The sequence below is a fragment of the Pyrus communis genome, chromosome 4, assembly GCF_963583255.1.
Source record: "Pyrus communis chromosome 4, drPyrComm1.1, whole genome shotgun sequence".
In the NCBI taxonomy this organism is placed as follows: domain Eukaryota; kingdom Viridiplantae; phylum Streptophyta; class Magnoliopsida; order Rosales; family Rosaceae; genus Pyrus; species Pyrus communis.
In genome coordinates, this window is record NC_084806.1 from 26,433,369 (window position 1) to 26,456,347 (window position 22,979).

General features: G+C 37.3%; 1 pseudogene; it reads left to right on the forward strand.

Moving 5' to 3' along the window:
* Positions 1-14,962: 14,962 nt before the first annotated feature.
* LOC137732902 (pentatricopeptide repeat-containing protein At3g58590-like) lies at positions 14,963-17,044 on the forward strand (annotated as a pseudogene).
* Positions 17,045-22,979: the final 5,935 nt, after the last annotated feature.

The window sequence follows — 22,979 nt, forward strand, 5'->3', positions numbered from 1 at the left end:
TAAAAATGACTGCCAAGTATAGAAGTAATTAACCTTTTATTACAAAATATTTACAATTTGTACCACAATATTCAAAACAAAATCAATAAATGTTATTACTCACCTTAATTACAATGAAAATATAATTATTGTACATACTATTACCCCTAACACACACATATATATGTTCAAATGTATATATTACTACCATAAGCTCAATATATATATATATATATATATATATGTGTGTGTGTGTGTGTGTGTGTGTGTTTGTGTGTATACATATATAGTTTACCTATATATATATATACACTTATAGAGTTTACCTATATATAATACTACTATACGTTCACATATGCATAGTACTACATATATGATCAAACATATTAAACTAATTAATCTACCTATATTTAAATTTATGATGAGCAAATAACATATATTTTGTAGGTAAATTAATATTGCATCAAATAACACTCTTTGATGCAAACGGTTTTTGCCTATGCGTTCGTGGCAATGATTACTACGCAAATACTCCAAAAGAATGACTCATATATCTCTTTAAACAATGGCCAACGGAAGTCAAAATCCTTGCCTCTAGGGCATTTTCGTCAATTCACACATTTAAGGTATTTGTTAGAAGAACGCCAACCTTTCAATACCTTAAAACTTCAATTATAAGAGATTATCGTTATCTCTTTTTAGAAACGAATTACTTTTACATTCTTTTTAAGTATATTTCATTTCTCAAAATAGCTAAGCCACCCCCACAATTCCGTTACATTGTTGTTGCGTTTCTTTGCCATCAATAATTCATTCATCATACTTAAAGAAATAGAAAACTTATGTAGATAAATTTCTCTCATCCATCTTCATAGGCCCTTAAGCCCCACTAGCCCTTCTAAGGAGATGCACTTGTTCGCTACTTCTTTGCCCTTAGCCCTATGAACTTACCGAGTCACTTGTTTCCTTAATTAGGCTTCTAATTATCAGACCAAACATGATCTAAAGTTTCTTCCCTTTGCGTGAATACTTCTTTTGCTATCACATATATTTGCAACGTTAATATACACATCAAGCAAATAGAATACTTAATTAAATTAAGTTCTGTTTCTGTTTCTTGAAATTAATTTTGCATCTACACAGTACACAGTACATGATACATATAATATATACATATACATATACATATATATATATCATTAATTAGGCCACTTTCATTTCTGAAATGATGAATTCCTTGCACACAGACCATTTAAGCCATATTAATCCCTTTTAATGGAACAATGACAAGTGATGCATCTATTTGATTTAAAACCCCCAATAAAACTCACCAGTCAATATTATGGTTTTGGTTTATGCCCTTCATGTTGACATACGTACTTCTTAGTAAACAAACTTATGCAAGCATATTTCACCCAAAAATTCCTATCTGCATCCATTGCTAACTGATTTAACTTTACTGCTAGATACCACCGCCTGAAAGGTATTGCCATATACTAGTTTTGCAATAAGCAGAACACGCAAGTAATAAACAAAAGTACCATTTTGGTGGGTGACATCTCCAAGCAGTTTATAATTCATTTAGACATGCGGTTACACATATATCCATACTAATGAAAGAGAGTCACGACTTCTGAAACCCGCTAATTCATTTAGAAAGAACCAAATGACCTATACTAAATGATCATGCCTTTTCGTTAAATTCTTATCAGGAATATGATCACAGTCATGATATATATATATATATATATATATATATATATATATATAATATTACATACCAAATTTGGTAATCTCGCTCATATCTTTCATGTACCAGTTTTGTATAGTACCCAAGACACCAATTGTGTCCTTTGATCAATGATGCAACCTTTAAAAGGGTTGCATTAGTTTCAAAAGGAACTTCGAGACTTCTAATGGTCAGTTGAAACCAACCAAGAATCTATGGACGTCTGTTTAAATCTCCAGACTTGAAAGAAAAGAAAAACTGCAAACTTAAAAAGTCAACTAGCGTAAGAAAGTATTTCAAGTACATACATAGTGTCTAACTGTAAACTAGGATTTGATACATTGAATCTTGCTTTGTAATAAACATGCATACCATAACCACATATTAATCATGCATTTGCTATGAAAATTCCTCTCTAGGGTTCATTTAGGGTTTCACTAGGGTTCTCGAGGAGAGTGGTGGATTGTCTATTACAACGCCAGTTGTCACAGTGGTTTTGTATAGTCGATCCGTGTTCATGGGTGTGGCATTTCATGTTAGACTAGTTTGTGAGGAACTGAGTGGATGTTTGCTCAAATTGGCCAATGGGGAAGAAGTTTTCTGGGTTCTTTCGAAACGGTTTGCAGTTGGTGCAAAGGTGGATGGAGGACATAGTGATGAAATTTGTCGAACAGTTGGTTCTCACTGCTGAAGAGCAAAGGATGGTGGTGGTGGATGCTAAAGAGAGCGTTTTGCTCAAAGTGACTAGGGTTTTCTTGGTGGGTAAAGTGCTTTCTTGTAAGGTGATCAACAAGGAGTGTTTCAAATGCCAGATGTTTAACCTTTGGCGTCACAAAGTCCGGGTGACGATTGTGGAGTTGGACGAGGGCCTGTTCTCATTTGGGTTCGATAGTCTTTAAGAGAGGATGGTGGTTCTAAAGGGAGGTCTGTGGCTTTATGACGGTGCGTTGTTGGTGCTGGCGAGGCAGATAATTTGGCGTATCCTGCCAACATCCTATTGTGTTCCCAGGAGTTTTGGGTCCAGTTGAAAGGATTTCCACTTCCATATATGACGTGTCATATGGGACAATTCATTGGTAATCAAATCGATGTTCATGTCCTTACTGATCAAAGTAGGAAGGGTGAACTTCAAGTAAGTATACTACGCATCCGTGTGTTATTGGATATTATGAACCCTTTAAGGAGAAGCTCGCTACTATCAATACAAGGAGCGGAGGTGCAGGTTGATCTGCGTTATGAGAAAATTCCGATAACTTATTTTTTGTGTGGGCTTATTGGTCATATGGAAGAATGATGTGTACATTAGACGAGCAAAAACGATGAGAATCATTCAAAGCCGTATGGTTGATGGTTTCAAAATGATGTGGTAGAGGATAATTACCGGCAGCCACAAGGAAAGTGATATGGGTTAGATAAGTCACAGGGTTGGTCAATGAGAGCTCCATTGCATGTTGAAGAGGTGGAAAGTACGAACGACCATGAAATGGACTGCCATGGCTTGCTAGAGGAGGCGGTGTTGGTGGTTGGGGGTAGATGACAGAGAACATGGCGCTGAGCAGGAGATTAACACCATTAATGACTCATTTATTATTCCTAATTTGAATGAGGATGTTGACCCGGAGATGTTGCTAGTGAATTTGATGGCAATTATCTCGTCCCTACAGATCCCTACGGATCAGGAATCACGTAGATTGACTTTAATTGGCGTGGAGTTGACAGTACCGCTTGGTACATGGGGGGAGAATGTTATTACTCAAACTGGGCTTGTAATTGAGAGGGGAATGGTTGACTCCATTGGTCCCCAAGGGGGACACGAGTTTGAGTTAGGTCAGATTACAGATGGGGTGGGCTAGGATTTGCAAGGGGGACAAAGTGGTGTTGGGCCAGGATTGCAAGCTGGTGATGGTATTGGGCTAGGATAAGATCCTTTTCGTCTCATGCCTATTATAGGGTTTTATCAGAGGGATGCAATGAGGAAGAAGCGTAGAGAGAAACGCATAAGAAGGTTGACTTCGCCAAGTTGCCAGTCCAATGCTTAGGATTATGGTGTTGCAACTTTGCCTAAACTCGGGAAAATAGTGGATCGTGAAGAGGATGACATGGATGCAAGAAGTGGGGCTCGAAGGAAGATAGTGGATGATTTAACTTTATTCAATTTATGAGCAGAGGTTGACAGTGCTCAACCCCGCCGCCTGTAATGAGTTGTCTAAGTTGGAATTGTCGGGGGCTTGGGAACCTCCGAGCAGTTCATGCGCTTCAACGGTTAATTTCCAGTCAAGATCCTACTGTAGTGTTCCTGTGCAAGACAAAAAATAATTCTCGTTACATGGAACGTTTACGTTTAAGGTTGAGTTTTGATTGTAGTTTTACTGTTGACAGTAGAGGTAATTCTGGTGGTTTGTGTGTTTTATAGAAGGAGGAAATAAATCTTTGCTTATGGTCTTATTCTCAGAACCATGTTGATTTCTATGTGGGTGGTCCGGGGGAGCCATTGTACTGGCATTTTATTGCATTTTATGGTTATCCAGCTACATGTGATAGGCATAAGTCTTAGAGTTTATTACAATCTCTTTGTGGCAATGAGTCCAATCCTTGGTTGTATATAGGAGACTTTAACAAAATCCTTCTAGCCAACGAGCAGGAAGGGGTAATGTTCTTCAAGATAGACAAATGGAAGGGTTTCGTGATGTGGTGGAGAGTTGTTGACTTGTTGACCTTGGTTATTCCGGAAATAAGTTTACATGGTTTACTACAAAAAGGGGTGGAATCAAGGTGTGGTTGGATCGAGCATTGGGTAATCAAGCATGGATGGATCTCTTTCCTTGGTTTAAGGTGCTACACTTGAATAAAACTTCGTCTGATCACGTTTCGGTGTTGCTTAATTAGTCGTGACAAGCTTTACTTGGTGGCAAGAAGCAATTCTACTATGAAGAATATTGGAATATGCATGAGGGATGTACTGAAGTGGTCCAAGATGGTTGGGATCAAGCTGTGGAAGGCTCACGGAAGTTCCAAGTGACCAAAAAAATTAAGTTGACGAGGATGAAGCTGAATAATTGGGCTCGTAGTAATGCTAGGTCGAGTTTTAAGGAGATTTGGGAAGTGGAGGACAAACTCACGAGTCTGTTGGGGCAACTGTTCATGAAGGAATCTATTGAGCAAAAAAATGAGCTTATTGGAAAGCTAAATAGACTACTTGAACAAGAAGAGCAATTCTGCAGACAAAGATCGAAGAAGAATTGGATAAAACTTGGTGATCGGAATACCAAATATTTTCATCAGAAGCATAATTGTTTATATGGTTTAATGGATGACACTGGGTGTTGGCGTGAGGATAGAGGTGGAATGGAAGAGGTTGTGGTGTCGTATTTCTCAAAGCTGTTTAGTTCGAATGGGGTGAAGAATTTCGACGAGATTTTGTGTCACATCAGGCCTTCAGTGACGGAGGAGATGAATAAGTTACTTGATAGCCCGTTTAGGGATGAAGAAATTAAAGCAGCTGTATTTTAGATGCATCCCACGAAAGCACCATGTCTTGATGGTATGTCTCTTGGGTTTTATCAAAAGCATTGGGGGCTGGTTGGTGCAGGCATTTGTAGAGGGGTCCAGTCCATGCTTCTCTCAGGTCAAATTCTTCATAAAATTAATTATACACCTATCACATTAATTCCTAAAGTTAAGGATGCAACAATGATGACACAACTACGTCTCATCAGTTTGTGCAATCTGTTGTACAAAATAATGGTGAAAGTGCTCACAAATAGATTGAAGCGGATCCTACCAAGCATTATTTCTCCTAATCAGAGTGTTTATACCGGGGTGGCTCATTTCTGATAACTATTTTGTAGCTGCTGAAGTTGCTCATTACATACATAAGCGGTATTCGGGGTCAAATGGTCTTATGGCGCTGGAACTAGATATTAGTAAGGCTTATGACCGTGTGGAGTGGAAATTTCTCGAGGCTATATGATGCATTGTATGGGATTCTCAGATAGGTGGATACGGATGATTATGTTGTGTATCACAACGGTGTCGTATTCGTTCAAGTTGAATGGTGATCATGTGGGTTATGTGCATCCGGAAAGAGGAATACGGCAAAGGGACCCTCTTTCCCCTTATTTGTTTTTGATGTGTGCCGAGGGCCTCTCGACATTATTAACAAAGGCCGAGAGTGATGGAGCATTGCAGGGAATCAAGGTGTGTCGCAATGCTCTAAGTATCCACCATTTGTTTTTAGCAGATGATAGTTTTCTCTTTGCTCAGGATACCTTTAGTGAGTGTCAAAGAATTAAGCAAGTGTTAAGGAATTATGAGTTGGGGGCCAAGCAGTAAATTTTGATAAGAGCTGTGTCTCATTCAGCCCCAATCTTACTAATTATGATAAACAGTTATTGGCCGACTACCTCGGAATAAAGAGAGTGGATTTTCATAATAAATACCAGAGATTACCGGTGCTAATTCAGAAGTCGAATAAGGAAAATTTTGCATACATCAAAGATCGATTGTGGAAAAAGTTGCAAAGTTGATGGGGTGGGCTTTTGAGTAGTGTGGGCGTGAGTTACTAGTGAAAACGGTGGCTCAGGCCTTACCTATGTATTCCATGCAATGCTTTCTTCTTCCTAAATCGTTATGTGAAGAGTTGAACAGATGATTGCTAAGTTTTGGTAGAGCGGGGATCTGGCCAAAATGAAAATACATTGGCTTAACTGGAGGTGTTTGTGTAAGTCAAAGCATGAAAGGGGGTATTGGGTTCAGACATCTTTATACTTTTAATCTTGCTTTATTGGAAAAACAAGCCTGGCGTTTCCTTAATGATCCGGAGTCTATCGCTTATCATGTTTTTAAAGCTCGTTACTTTCCTACGACAGATTTCTTAGAAGCAAGGTTGTCCACTAATAGTTCCTATGTTTGGAGAAGCATTGCAGCTTTGAGACCTATGCTTCATAAAGATCTCCGATGGTAGCTGGGTAATGGAAAGAAAATTCGTATATGGTAGGATAACTGGGTGCCACGAGAGTCATGTTTCAGGTTCTTGTCTCTACCCCTGACACATTGGGCTATTGATACCATGGTGTAGGTATTGTTTTGGAGGGAGTAGAAGTAGTGGAATGTGCAGTTCCTAAATCAACTCTTCTCCCCGGAGGAAGTGGAGATAATTAGCAGTCTTCCACTTAGCCTACAAGATATTGAAGACTGTAGAGTATGGCATTATGAACATCATGGTAAGTTTACTGTTCGGAGTGCTTACCATGTCACTCGGGGGTTAAATGTCACCAATGGAGAGGGGTAGATGGCTCATCTTCATCGTCTAGCTCGTTGGAGGAGAAGTTTTGGAAGAACCTATGGAGTGCTTGTGTTCCTGGGAAGTTCAAGATTTGCGTTTGGCGAGCATGTCTGGATTGTTTGCATACACGGTTGAATCTTTCCAAATGACGGGTGTGGAATGAGGAGGTGTGCGTTACGTGTGGTAGTCAAACCAAATCAATGGAGCACATTCTAAGAGATTGCAATGTGGCAAGAGCGATGTGGTTTGGTAGCCATGGCCTAAGGGTGGATAATAGCCAATGTTTATCTCTCATCCACTGGTTAGCTAATATCAAACTACAGGTATCAACCGTAGGGTTTGAGCTTTGTTTGATGTTGTTCTAGGCGTTATGAAAGCATAAGAATAAGGTTCTATGCGAAGGCAAGGTGGTACACCCGCAAGAAATTATGCTTCGAACATAAGGGTGGATGCAGGAATTTCATAAATGGCATAAGCTAGTAACAAGGAAGGCTACCCGAGAGTTTTAGAAGTGGAGAAAGCAAGATAAGGGGTGGATTAAGTGTAATTTTGATGGGGCCTAGAATCAAAGTGATCGAGAGGGTGGTTATGGGGTGGTGTTGCGTAACCATCTGGGGGAGTTTCTAGCTGCTGCTGCCAGTCCAATTGTGAGCCCACAATCTACATTGCACACAGAGTTCAATGCAGCTCGCCAAGCTATGGTGTTGGCAATGAGTTATTTCCCAGAGGGGCTAAAGTTTAATTTTGAAGGAGATGCCACTTTGGTTTTGGCTGCCATGAAGGGGCAATAAACTGATTGCTCAGGGTTTGGACCAATAATAAATTATTTATGGTGGTTCCTGGCAAGTTGGACATCTTCGATGGTCAGTCATTGTCACATCCCAGTCTCGACTCCGCCGTAGCATAATATTGTCCGCTTTGGGCCCCAACCACACCCTCACGATTTTGTTTCTGGGAACTTAGACGAGAACTTCCTATTGGGTCACCCATCCTAGGATCGCTCTCGCCTGAACTCGCTTAACTTCGGAGTTCCAATGGAACTCGAAGCTAGTGAGTCCCCAAAAGGCCTTATGCTATATGGAGGCGGGCATGTACATATAAGGCACATCACCCTTTCTTCATTGGTCGATGTGGGATGTTACAGTCATACCCAGTGCGAAGGCAACTGGGCGGCACACCAGTTAGCTTGAATGGGGATTAGCTGTGATCAGGAGGTTTTGTGGTTTGAGGAATCACCAGATTTAATTCAAGATATACTCTTTGAGGATGGTTTGTAATTTTCTATATTGTTCATTTGAGGATAGGTTTATTGTTGTTTAGGACGCTCTTTTCATTAGACCAGGTTGAAAGCCCCGGCAAGGTTTTTATCGAGGTCCATTATGCACACTATTCTCAGTTTATACGTATTCTACTTTGCTTAATGAATATCGTACCCTCATTTTCAAAAAATAAAATAAAATAATCATGTGTTTGCTCTCATATTTTCAATGACAAGCGAACGACGTACCAAAATGACAAAATTCATGTAATCGAATACCATATTTTATGTCCGTGATTTTCTCAAAAGTAAAACTTTAATTGATCAACCTTCAATAGCAACTAAACCATAAGCTTGTCTTAAGATTATTGGAATATCAAAATAATGCATGCATATGAGTAACCAATGTTAAATGAACATGACATAATGGATTAGAAAAACCTAGAAAATACAGTCGAGGCAAGTTTTGGACTTGTCATATATTTAGTGCACTATGTGTATGAATGTATATATGATGACAAGTTATCTTATGTTTATAGGGGACTTCCCTATTTATAGAATTTGAGATATCTCTTTGTAAAGCATGTGATCATTCATGAAGAGTCAAAAGCTAAAACTCTCCATTAGGATAGACATATATTTATATCAAAAGGCATCACTTCTAATTATCCAGCTCCCATTTACGAGAGAAATTTCATTGGCATTTTCCAGACCTATGCATCAACATCAAAATTATTATAATACTAAGAACACTTATTGAATTTTGATGCACTGAGAAAGGTACTTGTCACCTTTTTGTGTATCTATCTCCGTTCCTAGAATTGAACCAAATTGTTTTGTATCATTAGTTGAGATAATTGTTTGAACAAAAATACCAGTTTTCTAGAAAGCTTTTTATATTAGCACCTCACAAAATGTTGAATGCACACCACATTAAAATTTAGTACTAAATGACTTATTTGCCTACTATGCAATGACAATTTTGACCTTATTAGGTTAAAAAAAAATTCTATATATGTAGCGACCCGTCTCCAATTATTATGATTTTATAACTTTTAAATGTGAAATTTCGAAAATGTCCTTCGAGACAAAGTGTTGACTTTTGTTGACTGCCGTGTCATGTCACGTAAGGTTCATTTTCTTGGCGTATCATCATTACGGACACATGGGCGTAAATGGATCACAATTTGGAGTTATAATGAAAGAGTTATTAACGTTTAAGGTTAGGGACAAAATGGTAAATTGGTTGTTATTCTGGAAGGCTCCAGATTTGTTGGAGCTTTGATCAGGAGCCATGTGTGTGGCTGAGATGAAAAGAAAAGGAGAATGTGGGAGAGAAAAAGGGATGGAATTGGCCAATGGGAGAGGAGAGCAAAGAGGGGAAATGAGGAAGGAGAAAATGAGGGAATCAGATCCTTTTGAAAACCCACGACCCAACTAGCGAGAGCCAACTCCACGACCTTCCCTCTATCCATTCCACCCCAAATTTGGTGAGATTTGGCCTTGAAAATAGGAGAACCCGCACACTGGGGTGTGGGCGGTTTTGGGTTCGAATCACCTAAATCCGAAACTAACCACATCCATCTCCACCACCAATATACTTCCCTTGAGCCTAGAAACAATGCCCAATCATTGGTTGGAGCGTCGGAGTCGATTTGAGGACGAATCAAGAATCACCCTTTATAGGGTTTCCAACGAATCGAAGGGAATTTGAGGTGTTTCCTGGCCAAATTTCTGTGAAGTTTGAGAATTTTTAGAAATAATTGAATTTTCCGGCGAGTCGGGGCGGCCGACCACCACCTGTGGTGGTGCGTGGGCAGAGACATCCCTTGACCTTCCTAGGTTAAATTTGAATACCTTGATTCCATTTGTGATGTTCGATTGATCAATTTCCATCGTTTGAACCTAGTTTTGTTAAGGTCCGCCACTTGATTATTATAGCAATCGATGATCTGACCGTTGGATCGTCACCAAACTTTGACACGTTATAATACGTAATATTTGAGGATATTAGAAACTTACGGATCGAGAATCTGACATACGAATCTTCCCAATTAGGACATGTAAGTTATATGTTCTATTGATAAGAATTCTAAGAAATTTTGATAATTGTTCTAGGTGTCGATCGTTCGTGACACCTTGATGTTGTGCTAGGGAGTTGTAGCGTGGACTCCAGGTGAGTGGGCTCTTGGTTTTCTATATATACGTATATATGTTTTCTATTTTCCAGAAATTGTTTTAAAAGGATTTACGTTTTTAAATGCCATGTCAATTACATTACATTTTAGTATATGCATATTATTGCATGATGCTGCGGACGCCAGGTAAGCATCAGGTGAGTACATATTGATGATAGTTATGTCAGTGTGTATGGTTATGCCTGGATGCATTTGGTACTCATTATCCTACACCTCGGTGTTAGTGCTCTGCCCGAGGTCAGGGCCTAGCCTTCACGTGATCGTTCATCTCCCACACCACATGCTTACCTTGGATCCAAGGCAAGTGTCAGCCTGTCGTACAGACCACATTAGATGGTTCCGACTCGTAGGTGACTTGCGATACTTCGCACAGCCTTCACGTGCTCGTAGCACTTGAGCATATTTATTTACACCCAACCTGTCGTACATACCACATTAGGTGGTTCCGACTTGTGTGCAGGTTTAGAGCCATACAGGTCACGTTATGTGACTCCGGCTGGCATATCATTTTACATTGATTTATTTTACCTGGCTTACTTATTTCATTGCTGAGATTCTTGACATGGCATATACTTGGTTTTCACTACTCTCGAGCAGGATTTCTATATACATATGTAATACTATTTTCTAGGAAATTATACGGGTTTTACGGCGAGGGGTTATAACGTTTTCAAAAGGTTTTTATTAAAAACTTTATTTTCAGGCCCACTCACCCTTGTTTTTGCTCCCCTCCAGGTTTTAGCTGCTGAAAGGCTGTATCGACGAGGATTTGTGGCGAATCTCAGTATAGGTGGCTACCTCTGAGGGTATGATCCTTACCTACACTACTGTACTTTACTTATGCTCTGACATTGCGTGCAAAACAGGCTCGTTCCTGCTCGCAGTGCACTCTGGTCCTTAGGCACTTTTAGGGCTAAATTTATTCACATTGTCCACATCATTATACTTTATGGCTTCGTCACGTTCCTGGTGTCGACCAGCACAGCTCGATTCAGAGTCCTAGCGGACATTCTGGGTCGGGGTGTGTCAATATACGCCCGAAATCATTTTTAATGTTTTATTTATCTTATTCAACTATCAAAACCCTTTCAACCCTCCATTGTTGAACAAAACCCTAACCAATGAAACTACAAACATGTTGATTGAGAAAAATTATTTTTGACGAATGAAACACGAAATCGATGTTTTGGAAGCTTCACATGAGGTAAGACTTCATATTTTTTATTGTTTAAGTGATTTTGATGACATCAATAATTATTGAATCTTGCTTTTGATGCATTATTCAAGCTTCTATGTTCGTATTCATCTTTTAGGGATCACATAGATTACATGAAGAATTAAATACTCAAAATTACCACCAAATATTAAAAACTGAAGACATGGGTTTTAATGGTGGAATTGAAAACAACCCACATATGCTTTAAATCCTAGGCGGCATCTTTTGTCAAAATTCTAGTCGGCATTTTTTGTCCAAATTAAAAGCTTTCTAAGATTTGAGAAATGTTGGGTGTATAGAAAATATGGGGTACATATAGAAAATGTAAGGTATATATTAAGAATGTGGGGTGTGAGGGTATTATGGGGAAATATGTGGGGTGTATTAAGATAATTTTTAATTGAAAAAGCAAATGTGGGTTGTATTAAGTATGTGGAGTTTATTCAACAATTTGTGGGATGTTAATATAATAAGCCTTTCTGTAATAGGCTTTCATTAAAGGAGTTTTTTTTTTTTTTTTTTTAGCACCCTCCAAATTGTTGATTACACCTCACATACTAAAAAAAAAAAAACATTTACTTTTTAAACTAAACATTATCTTAATACACCCCGTTATCTTACCCAAATTACCCTCACACCCCACTTGTTGTCATATTAGAGCATATTCAAGGAGAAACCAATTCCGAAACGAGAAATGCAACTCTCACTCCATTAACATGGTCCAATACACTAAGCAGCTGCCCATCTCAAGGTGTCCTGAAAACCCATAGTCTGAGAGAAGCCGTCTTGCTCTCCCATACTGTTTTCGTGGGTTGGATCACATCCAACAACTTCTGGGAAAAAAAGTTGAGGGCTTGTTTTTTTTGTGTGCATGAATACTCCATTAACATGGTCCAATACACGGTGCATGCACAAACCCCAGATTTACTATCACCATTTTTTTTTACAGAACCCCACATATCCAACACCAAAATTTCCAAAAAAGAGAGGGGTTTTTAATCAATTTGAGCAAAACCCGGATGAAATTATTGGCAAATTTTCAGAAACGGATGATTAGAATAACCCAAAAACAAAAGTAGTAAGAACAATAAGAATTAGGGCATATAAGTAGTTTCATATTAGGCATATAAGGCGTTTGATATTAAAATTTTATGTGATGTGTATTCATCAGTGTGTGAGGTGCCAATAAAACAACCCTATAAGTTATCACCCTGTAGCATAGTAGTTACATGAAATCTTTATTTTTTTACGCTTTGGTGTGGGGTGTTGGGCTAAATCACATAATGAGTAATAATTAGATATTAAACTCGTCATTTATAAGAGTCAAACCTGAAACCTTTTACTTACAAGTGAAATTCCACTTAACAAAAAATTTACAAGTGAAATTCCACTTAACAAAAAATTCATTGGCAAATGTTGTCTCGGTAACTGATGTAAAATGACATATTCACTGTTATGCTACAAAAAGTTTGCAAATTAGTTCATAATGTTGCCTAAGTAAGAACTGCAATGCAAATATCTGGATAATTGAATATATCACACTTAACTCGTTTTCTTAAACATAATCAAAATAGAAGGAATTGGATTGAGGAGAGATTGGAGAGATAGAATTGAGGAGGAGTTGGAATGAGGAGGAATCAAAATTAGATTATTGTTGAAGCTGTTTATTTAAATGTTCTGGAATCGGAATATGAATGAACTTTAGTTCATATAAGTTATTTACTAATTCAGATGAATCGGAATATAAATCAATAAGATTACTGAAATGCCCTTATTTTTTTTTTGTTTTATTTTATCCTATATTTATTTTCAATAACATTTTAGTTAGGAGTTAAGATTAAAGGGCAAACATTTAACAAATATTTTTACATTTTGTTACCCTGTAGAAGCAGATCCATCTCTACTTGATTTTAAGAATAAAAAAACATTTCATAAAAGTAGTTTCTTAAAGAGAAAAATAAATTGCAATAAGTAGTAAGAAGAAAAGAGGTCAGAGCCCTCTTTGGTTCTCAAAACATGAGGGCTCCGTCCTCAGGGAGAAAATAAAAGTTCTCCGTCCCCTTTGGTTCTCAAAACAGAAAGGTGCGAAGGAGCCCATATCTCTCTCTCATTCTGGGTTTTGTTAGAAACTTGATGCTCATAATTGTTTTGATTTGTATCATTGTATGTGGTTTTGTATTTGTTTGCACCGCCATCACCGTCGGAGCTCACCGCGAGTTGAAAAATATGAAATTGCAGGACTGTGTGATGGGTTGGAAAGGTGAAGTTGTTGGGATACTTTCGGATTAGCTAAAAATCATGAGGGTCGTTTCGGTATAGAAGTTGGAATCCGGATGAGGAGTTTCTCCAGGAATCCAAATATCAGGTCCCTCCTAGGAAAAATCCGAGAATTTCTGGAGTGTGATTCCGGATTTTAGATGGGCCCATGTGTTTTTGATTCCCTAAAATTTTAGTAAACAACGGAATGACTTGGAAACAGTGCAATTCCCATTCCTTCATATTATAGTCGATGATTTAAAAATTGCTAATAGTCCCGATATTTCGGTTGATATATCGGTAAAATCAGGGTTCCGACAATTGATAGGGGTTGAAGACATATCTTTCTTGAACTTCTCCGAATGTCATTGGAATATATTTGTGTTTTCGGCGATATCGGTAAAATATTTGTGTTTTCTTTTAATGTCTCCCAAAATCAGGAGAATTAGTGGAAATTTCTGTTGAAGTTTCAGTGGTATTTTGGTGTATTGTCGTGAACTTAAGTGGAATTTCGGTTGGCCTTTCCTGCTATGGAGGCATGGTCCAATCTTTTGAGAGAGAGAGAGAGAGAGAGAGAGAGAGAGGGGCAAATTTATTGTGAGTCAACTATGTTACAAATTTTATATGTTAACTGGGTGCATTATTTGTTAGTTTTAGGGTTTATAAGTGTCAAAGATGATTTGTATGCTTTTATTGCTACTTTCTATTATTTTGCTTTTACCGATATTTCCACCAAGACGATATATCTTTCGATATTTTTCTACAAACGGGCTACCAAAATATCTACCAAAACTGAAATTAAAATCCTTGATTATAGTCAGTTTTTGGTTCAGATTGTGTCGTCTAAGTAACTATACTTTGGTACAATTCAAGCCACCGCATTTTGGACTCCTGGCTCTGTCGCTGCTTGCTTCCAACTGCATAAGCACGCATGAAGATTTCTTACGTGCAACAACACAAACGTCTTCTGCAACTACTGCGAGCGTGCTCAAGGGTTCAGTCCCTTAGAGCAACAAAATCACTCCAAGCTCTCAGCACCACAATGGGTCCATCTTTGACCCAACCCATTTTTGTTTGCAACAACATCATGTCCCGGTATTCGTCACTTGGAGAATTGTCAGTTGCACGTCAATGGTTTGACAAATTGCCTGATAGAAACACTGTCATATAATATCATAATTAGTGCTTACAGTAGATGCGGGTACGTAGGGGAAGCTTGGGAAATGTTTTCTGAGATGAGGTGTTATGGGTTTGAGCTAACTCAGTATGGGTTTGGTGGGTTGTTGACATGTGGGTCATTGGATGTTTATCATGCGGTTCAGCTGCATTCTTTGGTAATAAAGAATGGTCTGTTTGATGTCGATGCTTTTGTGGGGACTTCGTTGTTGGGTTTTTACGGCAGGCATGGGTTGTTAAAGGAAGCGGTTCGGGCATTTGAAGATATATCTTGTAAGAGCTTGGTCACATGGAATTCAGTGATATCTGTGCTTGGGAATCATGGGTTTGCTGATTATAGTGTGGTGTTATTTTGAGAACTTGCGAGAAAGAATTATACTTTGTTTGTAGGTTCTTTTGTGGGTGTTTTTTTGGCATTTTCATGCCACAGGATTTGGGATTTGGGGAACAACTGCGTTCTTTAGTCATAAAGAATGGTTTTAGTGTGAAATTCTTGTGGTGAATTCTATTATGAGTATGTACGTGAAATGCACTGACATATTCAGGATGTTGCATCATTGTATAGTTTCATTGGTGCAGTAGCAAAAACTGAGAGCTCTTGGAAAGCTCAAATTCTTCTCCAAAATGTCCACGGATGCAGTATTGCCTAGTGAAATCACATTTGTCAGCCTTGTAAACTATTGTACCCATTTGGAGCTGCCGTGCTATGGTGAGTCTTTTCATGCTAAGATAATCCATCATGTTTTTGAATCTAATGTTTTTGTAGGTAGTGCACTGATTGACTTTTATGTTAAGTTTAATAACTTAAAAAATGCCCATCGCTGTTTTAATGAGATATATGCGAAAAATGTGGTTTCCTGGAATGCTTTGATTTGGGGATACTCTAATATCTATTCGCCTGCTTCTATATTCTTAATGCAAGAAATGCTTCATTTGGGTTACCGACCAAGTGAGTTCACATTTTCAGCTGTTCTTAAGTCGTCATTGGCATTAGAACCACAACAACTTCATTGCTTAATTATAAGAATCGGATTTCAGGAAAAGTAAGTATGTCTTGGGCACTCTTAGAACCTCATATGCCAAGAATGGTCTCATATCTCATCTGCTGGCCTTTCTCACAGCTTCTGATGGTCTTCTTGCTGCTGTTCCTTGTTATGTCATTTCTGTAACTTGTAGTGGAACCAAGCAATATGATGAAACTCTGAAATTACCTGCGGTTCTTGAAAAACTTGACCATGTATCCTGGAACTTTGTGATTGGAGCTTGTGCTCGCAGCGACTATTACAAACAGGCATTTGAGCTTTACAAACGGATGCAGTGCTATCAAGTCCTACCAGACAATTATGTGTTTGTTAGCCTTCTGAGCGTCTGTGCTAAACTGTGCAGCTTTTCTTTGGGCAGTTCTCTTCACAGTTATATCATTAAGACTATTTCAACTGTTAAGACACATTTGTATGCAACATGTTAATTGACATGTATGGGAAATCTGGTAGCATCGGCAGCTCAGTGAAGATCTTTGAAGAAATGGAAGACAAAAATCTTTTCATATGGACAGCTCTGATTTCTGCACTGGGACTTAACGGTTATGCTCTTGAGGCAATAAAACGATTTAGAGAATGATTCTGTTCGGCTTGAAGCCGGACGTAGTCACTTTTAGCGCTATGCTTACAGCTTGTAGGCATAGCGATTTGGTGACAGATGGGATCAAGTTATTTGGGCAAATGAAAATGGATTATGGGGTTGAACCAGAAATTGATCATGACCATTGTTTGGTGGACATACTGGCTTAAAGTGGACATGTAAGGAAGTAGAGAAGGTGATTTCCAACATGGCCTTCCCACTAAATGTCGTTATATGGCGTAGTTTCTTTGAAGGGTGCAAGAGTTATGGAGCTGATACGGAACAAGCCCTGTTAAGCAAGTTTGTAAGTAATTTTTTGTATTACTGATGAGTCGATATTATACCATATATTTTACCCTATTCTTAGTTATTGTTTATTGCTAGAATTTTGATATTTTGTTATGTATTTTTAATGTAGGGCATGTGACTTCCTCTTAAGCAAAAAAGTGATCAAACAGATAAATTTTGGAGTGATTCCAATTGGAGGATGTTCTTGAGTCTTTCAAGATGATTTTATCAAGATTTTAGATTTTTCTACCAAGACATTTGATTGTGGCGAAGAAAAGAAGCCCAGCGCGCAGCTTTCCCAAATTGACGTTTCTGGATGTTTTGGGTATCTTGGAGGTCAAGATGGCATATTTTGAGGAAGATTCATTCTAAGGATTTGTCGGGAACGACTAACTTAAGCTTTCAAAAGAGACATTTTGGACCTATTATTTCAATTCAAATTTCAATTCAAAAGTTTGATTTTCTAAGAAATCCAAATTTCAATTCAAATAGGAAACCTATTATTTGCTAGTTTATTATTGCATCATGTTTCCTAGTTTTATTTCAAGACCTTTTCTAGATAGGGTTTTATTTTGCGTTGGTATAAATAAGGCTATTTAGCCATTAGCATTGTGGGGATAGGACGCATAAATTTGGAGAAATTAGCTAGGCTTTGACAATTTGTATTTCAATGTGTTTTCTATCATTTTTATGTTTCAATAAAATTCCTTTAATTTTATGGTTGTTAGTAACTAATTTATGTTGGCTAGGGCGATACCTTGAGCCTTAGCATGAATATGCAGGCTTTATTTTATGCCTCAAGGTTCTAAAAAAGGCTAGGCGCTAGTCAGGCAGTGGGCTAGCGCCTAGACGAGGTCTAGGCGGGCACCTAGGCGGCCTAGATGAATTTAGGTAAATTTCTTATATATTATATGAAGTAATTAAATTTACTATATCAGATGTAAATAATTATTTACTAATATGTTATTTCTTATAGAAGAACATACATATGTGAATGTTTTATGTACATATATAATATGCTTGCCTAGAAAAATAAAAAAACAAAATATTATCTAAATAATTTATAATTTATATAACATATATATATATATATATATATATATAATATCCCAAACTTTTAAACATATAAAAAGGCCACACAAGTGAGTGGTTGTCATAATTAAAACCATCTGATAATCCTTCAAGTAGTAGTTGTCCACTTTACCTTTTTCACATCACCCAAGGTGGACCCCAATCATCATCAACTTTTGACATTGGAAAGTGAAATGTCATTTGCATAACCTATTCATTTCTTCTTCTTTTCCCTTTCAGAAGCTCAAAATTGGATCTTTAGTCTCTCTCACTCTCTCTCTCTCCCCGCAGTTCACACTTTCTCTTCCCTCATCTTCGTTCTTCTTCTTCGTCATTTCAAAACCTCAAAATTGGATCTCAAATCCAACTAGTGCCACCACAGATTGAAATGTTTAATACTCTCTCTCTCTCTCTCTTTGCACTCTCTTCCCTCATCTTCACAGAGACGAGTTGCAAAAATGGACTCTGCTGCTATGTACGAGATCAGAAGTTGTAGATCCATTGTAAAAATTGCAATGAGTTTGGGATTTACGGTGAGATTTAAACCGCCTTGACTGCCGCCTAGCACTGCCTAGCCCGCCTAAGTCCTCCCCGCCTAACTGAACGTTTTGGTCTAAATCAGGTTGGAGCTCTGGCGCCGCCTAGTCCAATATTTAGAACACTGCTTATGATATTATACATGCATACTTTGAATTATCAATCACTGTGTTTAAATTGTCTTCGTGTCTTAATGATTCGCGACCATTAAGATGTTTAGATAAGTAATCAGATGCAATTTTGTTGGAATGTTACCCTGAAATTGAGGAATGCTTCTTGTGGTTAGTAATTGTATGTCATCTTGGGCGAATGTCACGTTTTAGGGGTTGCATGGTTTTTCAAAGGATTTTCACAAGGCATAATGAGTCGCATGTTTTTTCACAAAGCGTAATGAGTCACATGTTTTTCTTTGATTTGAATGCCACAGATGGATTGCATGTTTGATATACGTTCTAGCTTGAATGCCACAAGTAGAAAATGCATCAGGAAAACATAACCTTCAAAGTTGCATGTGTAATTTATAAGCAATTGGAAAAACTACATAGGATTGTTAAGGTGATAGATGAACCCTAGTGTCCTTTTATCATTATTTTCTAAGATTGTTCCCTTTCAAATTGGTTTGTTTAATTATTTTTTATTAAAATTCGTTTTTGTTATTTTAAAATCCAGAATCAGTATTTTCTAAACTTTGTTTTAAGTAGTTAATTAAGAATTAGTTTAAATACAAATTATTCAATCAAATATGTGGAAAAGACCTTACTTGAGCCATCTATACTACAACTACCTTATTCTCTTGCAAGTATTTTTATCCCTACTTTTAAAGGTAGTAAAAATCCTATCAATTACAAACATCTTTAATGTTGTTTAGAGAAAGTAAATCCAAGTTCATGTTTACTATGATATCTCATTCGACGCATAAACATTGTCACTTACTCACTCACCCCTCTCATTGTGCCCCTCCAATCTCAAGGATCACTAGTAGGAAATTGTACTTGCGTGACAAAGAAAATTCCGTTGCGCAATGTCCCCTTATGCAATGACAAACATATCTCCATCGTGCAAGGGTGGTGAACTTTGCGCGATAGGGAGATCCATTGCGCAAAAACGTTGGCACGACGACAAAAAGATGTTCGTCGCGCAAAGCCAATAAAAAACACGGTTATTTATTTATTATTATTATTATTTAGGCTAGAAAAATAATGTGCAACGAAGACTTTCCCGCTGAACTTTTGCATGACAGAGGGTTCGTCGCGCAAATCTTGTTCAGCTTCTAGGGCAGAACATTCAACGCTTAGGAAACGCAAATCTTGTTTAGTTTCTAGGGTAGAACATTTAACGCTTGGGAAACCGAGGAACACTTTCACGACAAAGGCTTCGTCGCACAAGTTACAATTTGAGCATTAAGTGCTTGTGAATCAATAGAATCTACAATGTATTTAGTGAGGTCTTTGCGCGACAAATCCTTTGTCATGCAAAGGTCCCAGCCTTCCTATAAATATGCGCTTTTGCTCTCCTTTTTCTTCACAATTATATTCTCTTTATTCTTCACAATTCTGCTCGTGCTAAGATGGAGGATAAAAATAAGGACCAGTGCGTGCGTGACTGCCGCCGACCCGAATGATTTGAGGCAGCATTTTCAGTTTGCGTATACGATTGCTGTAGCCATGGGGAAAAATTGCCCTACTGCTGAGTGGCGTTGTTGGAAAGATGTGCCTGAGAATGCAAAGAAGGCGGTGATGGATGAATTATTAGTATGTATACTGTTGATGGATCAATAATTAATTTTGTGAAATTTTTTGTTGTATGTTAGAATTAATTATTTGCATATATGTGTAACAGTGTAAGTATACCCTTGATGATGAGCCGAACAAACTGTTGATGAAGTTGATGGAGGATGCATTGGAGGGAGGTTACAATAGGTAGTGTTATGGTGTTATGATGTCTTGCATAATGGACCATGACCATCGAAATAGTAGTTTTAAATTTATGTTTTGTATGGCAATATTTAAGTTTAAGGTTTTTTTTTTTATAAGTTATGTATTTGGACTTAATTATGTTTTAATTCATGTTTGGTTATTTAAATATTTGAATGGAATATAATATCAATTTATTTAAGGTATTAATTATTTAAAGTATTAATTGAATGGAATATAATACCAATCTATTTAAGGTATTAATTGAATGGAATATAATATCAATTTATTTAAGGTAGTAATTATTTTTAGAATACATATTATAACTGAAAATTTGTTTGTAATTATAAAGTTTACGTATACATAGATATCTGTGTTTATGTAAACTTCAGAATTGTAATAGCTTTGTCGCTAAAGAGTTTGCATGACAAAGTGTCGCTGTTCAAACCCTTGTGCGACAAGCTCTTCATTGGTCAAGTGATGTTCAGTTTTAGTCAACGTATTTGGTGCAACTGAATCAGAGAAATAAATATTGTATTTAGTGTAGGGTTTGCGCGACAAAGCCTTCATCGCGCAAAGTCACTAAGTTTCCTATAAATATGCGCTTTTGCTCTCCTTATTTTTCACACTTCGTTTCGGAAACGCTTTGAAACACCTTTTGACGATTATAATTAGTTCGTTCTTTGAGCGTTGGTACGATGGTCGACAATGGTGCGCGTTCATCAAAGACAACAAATGGTGAAGGTTCTGGAAAAGGTTTGTGTTGAAATTTTTGCATTTTGTATAAAGTTTTTATTTAGCTTTAGTATTATGAAAATATTTTTTGTTGATAGATAAGAAAAGAGTTGGGGTACGGGTCCGACATACTTATGGTGGTAGCCGTTGACGAAATAGTAGGGGTTGTGAAGTCAGATAAGCAAACCAGCTTTTTGTCTGACGTAGGAGCAATGGTGCGTACCAAAGATGCTGCAAATTAGGAGTCCTGGATAGCCATCCCTGAGGAGCTGAAGATGCAGATGATTGGTGAGTTAGTTGTGTGTGTTAATTTCATTATTTAAATAATAATTATGTTTGTTAAATATACTATAATAGTGAGATTTTAATTTATTAATTTTTACAAGAACCAGAACTACCTACAGATGAGTAGAATATGGTTTCTTATTTTAATTTTATTGCTTATTTAATAATTAGATATGAATTTTAAATTTATTTTAGTATGAAATTTTTTTTAATTAAATATGTACTTAATGTTTATTATGAATGAAATTAATGCATTTTAATAAATATGTACACATCGTATTATTCATTAAATATGTATGTGGGTTGAAAAAAGTTGAAGAGGGAATGGAAAAATGTTGTAAATATTAAAAAAAAGAAAAAGAAAAAAAAACATTGTTTCATCGTGCAATGGGTTTAAAATAGCTCTCACAAAGTTAAAGCCCAAGCCAATGTCCAAAAAAAAAAAAAAAAAAAAAAAAAAAATTAAAGGCCAAGTCAGTGTTCCCAAAAATAAAAAAAAAAAAAAAAAAATAAACGCGATGATCTACAGTTCATTGTGCAAGGGGTTTAAAAAAACCTAGGAAATGTTAGTCGGATGGCGCATAAAAAGTTGAAGGGCAAGTTAGTGTCCACTAATAAAAATAAAATAAAAAACTGCGACGATCGAGGGTTCGTCGCGCAAGGGGTTTTAAAAACTTGGGAAAAGTACTCATATGGTACCCAAAAAGCTTCATCGCCCAAGATTGTAGGAAGACAGAAGCTGCAAAACAATTGCAGCAACTGCCTTCCCCTGGTGCAATTTGCAACAAATTTGAGGTATAATTTTTCTTAACTAACTTATTTAATTTCCGTTCATTTAAATGATGTTGTATGTAGTTTATAGGTGTTGTGAGTTTATGTATTTGTATGCAATCATTTATGTATGGATGTACAAAAAATGGTTTGCAATGTTCATATGAACTTAGTTTCTCGTTTGAGAATTAGTTGGATTTCACGAATGGATGACTGCGGTTCAATTAATTCTTGAATTGTCCCAAAATTTTGGACAATTTGAGATTGCACATTTACATGTTGTAGTTTGTGGTTCACGCATTAGAGTTTGAATGTGGGAAATGTGGTAGCATCTATTTGCGTTCTTTAGGTGCTTCATAGTTTTTTGTATCTACGTCGTGCACTTGAAGAACTGTAGGGAGATGCTACCGAATTTTTCCCACGCTCGAACACTAATGTGTTGGAACCGTAAATATAGCACGTAACTGTGCATTCTCGAATGAGATCGGACCTATACCGGAGGCATAAGGTGGCATGTCATAATTGAAGTTGTTGTAACCCTTGTAAATTTTTTTTGTTTGCAGGTGAAATGGACAAACAGTGGATATATAATCCTAACAAATGTGCTAATGATTATTTTGATGGAATAAATTTGTTCATCGATTTTGCAATTGCAAACAATCG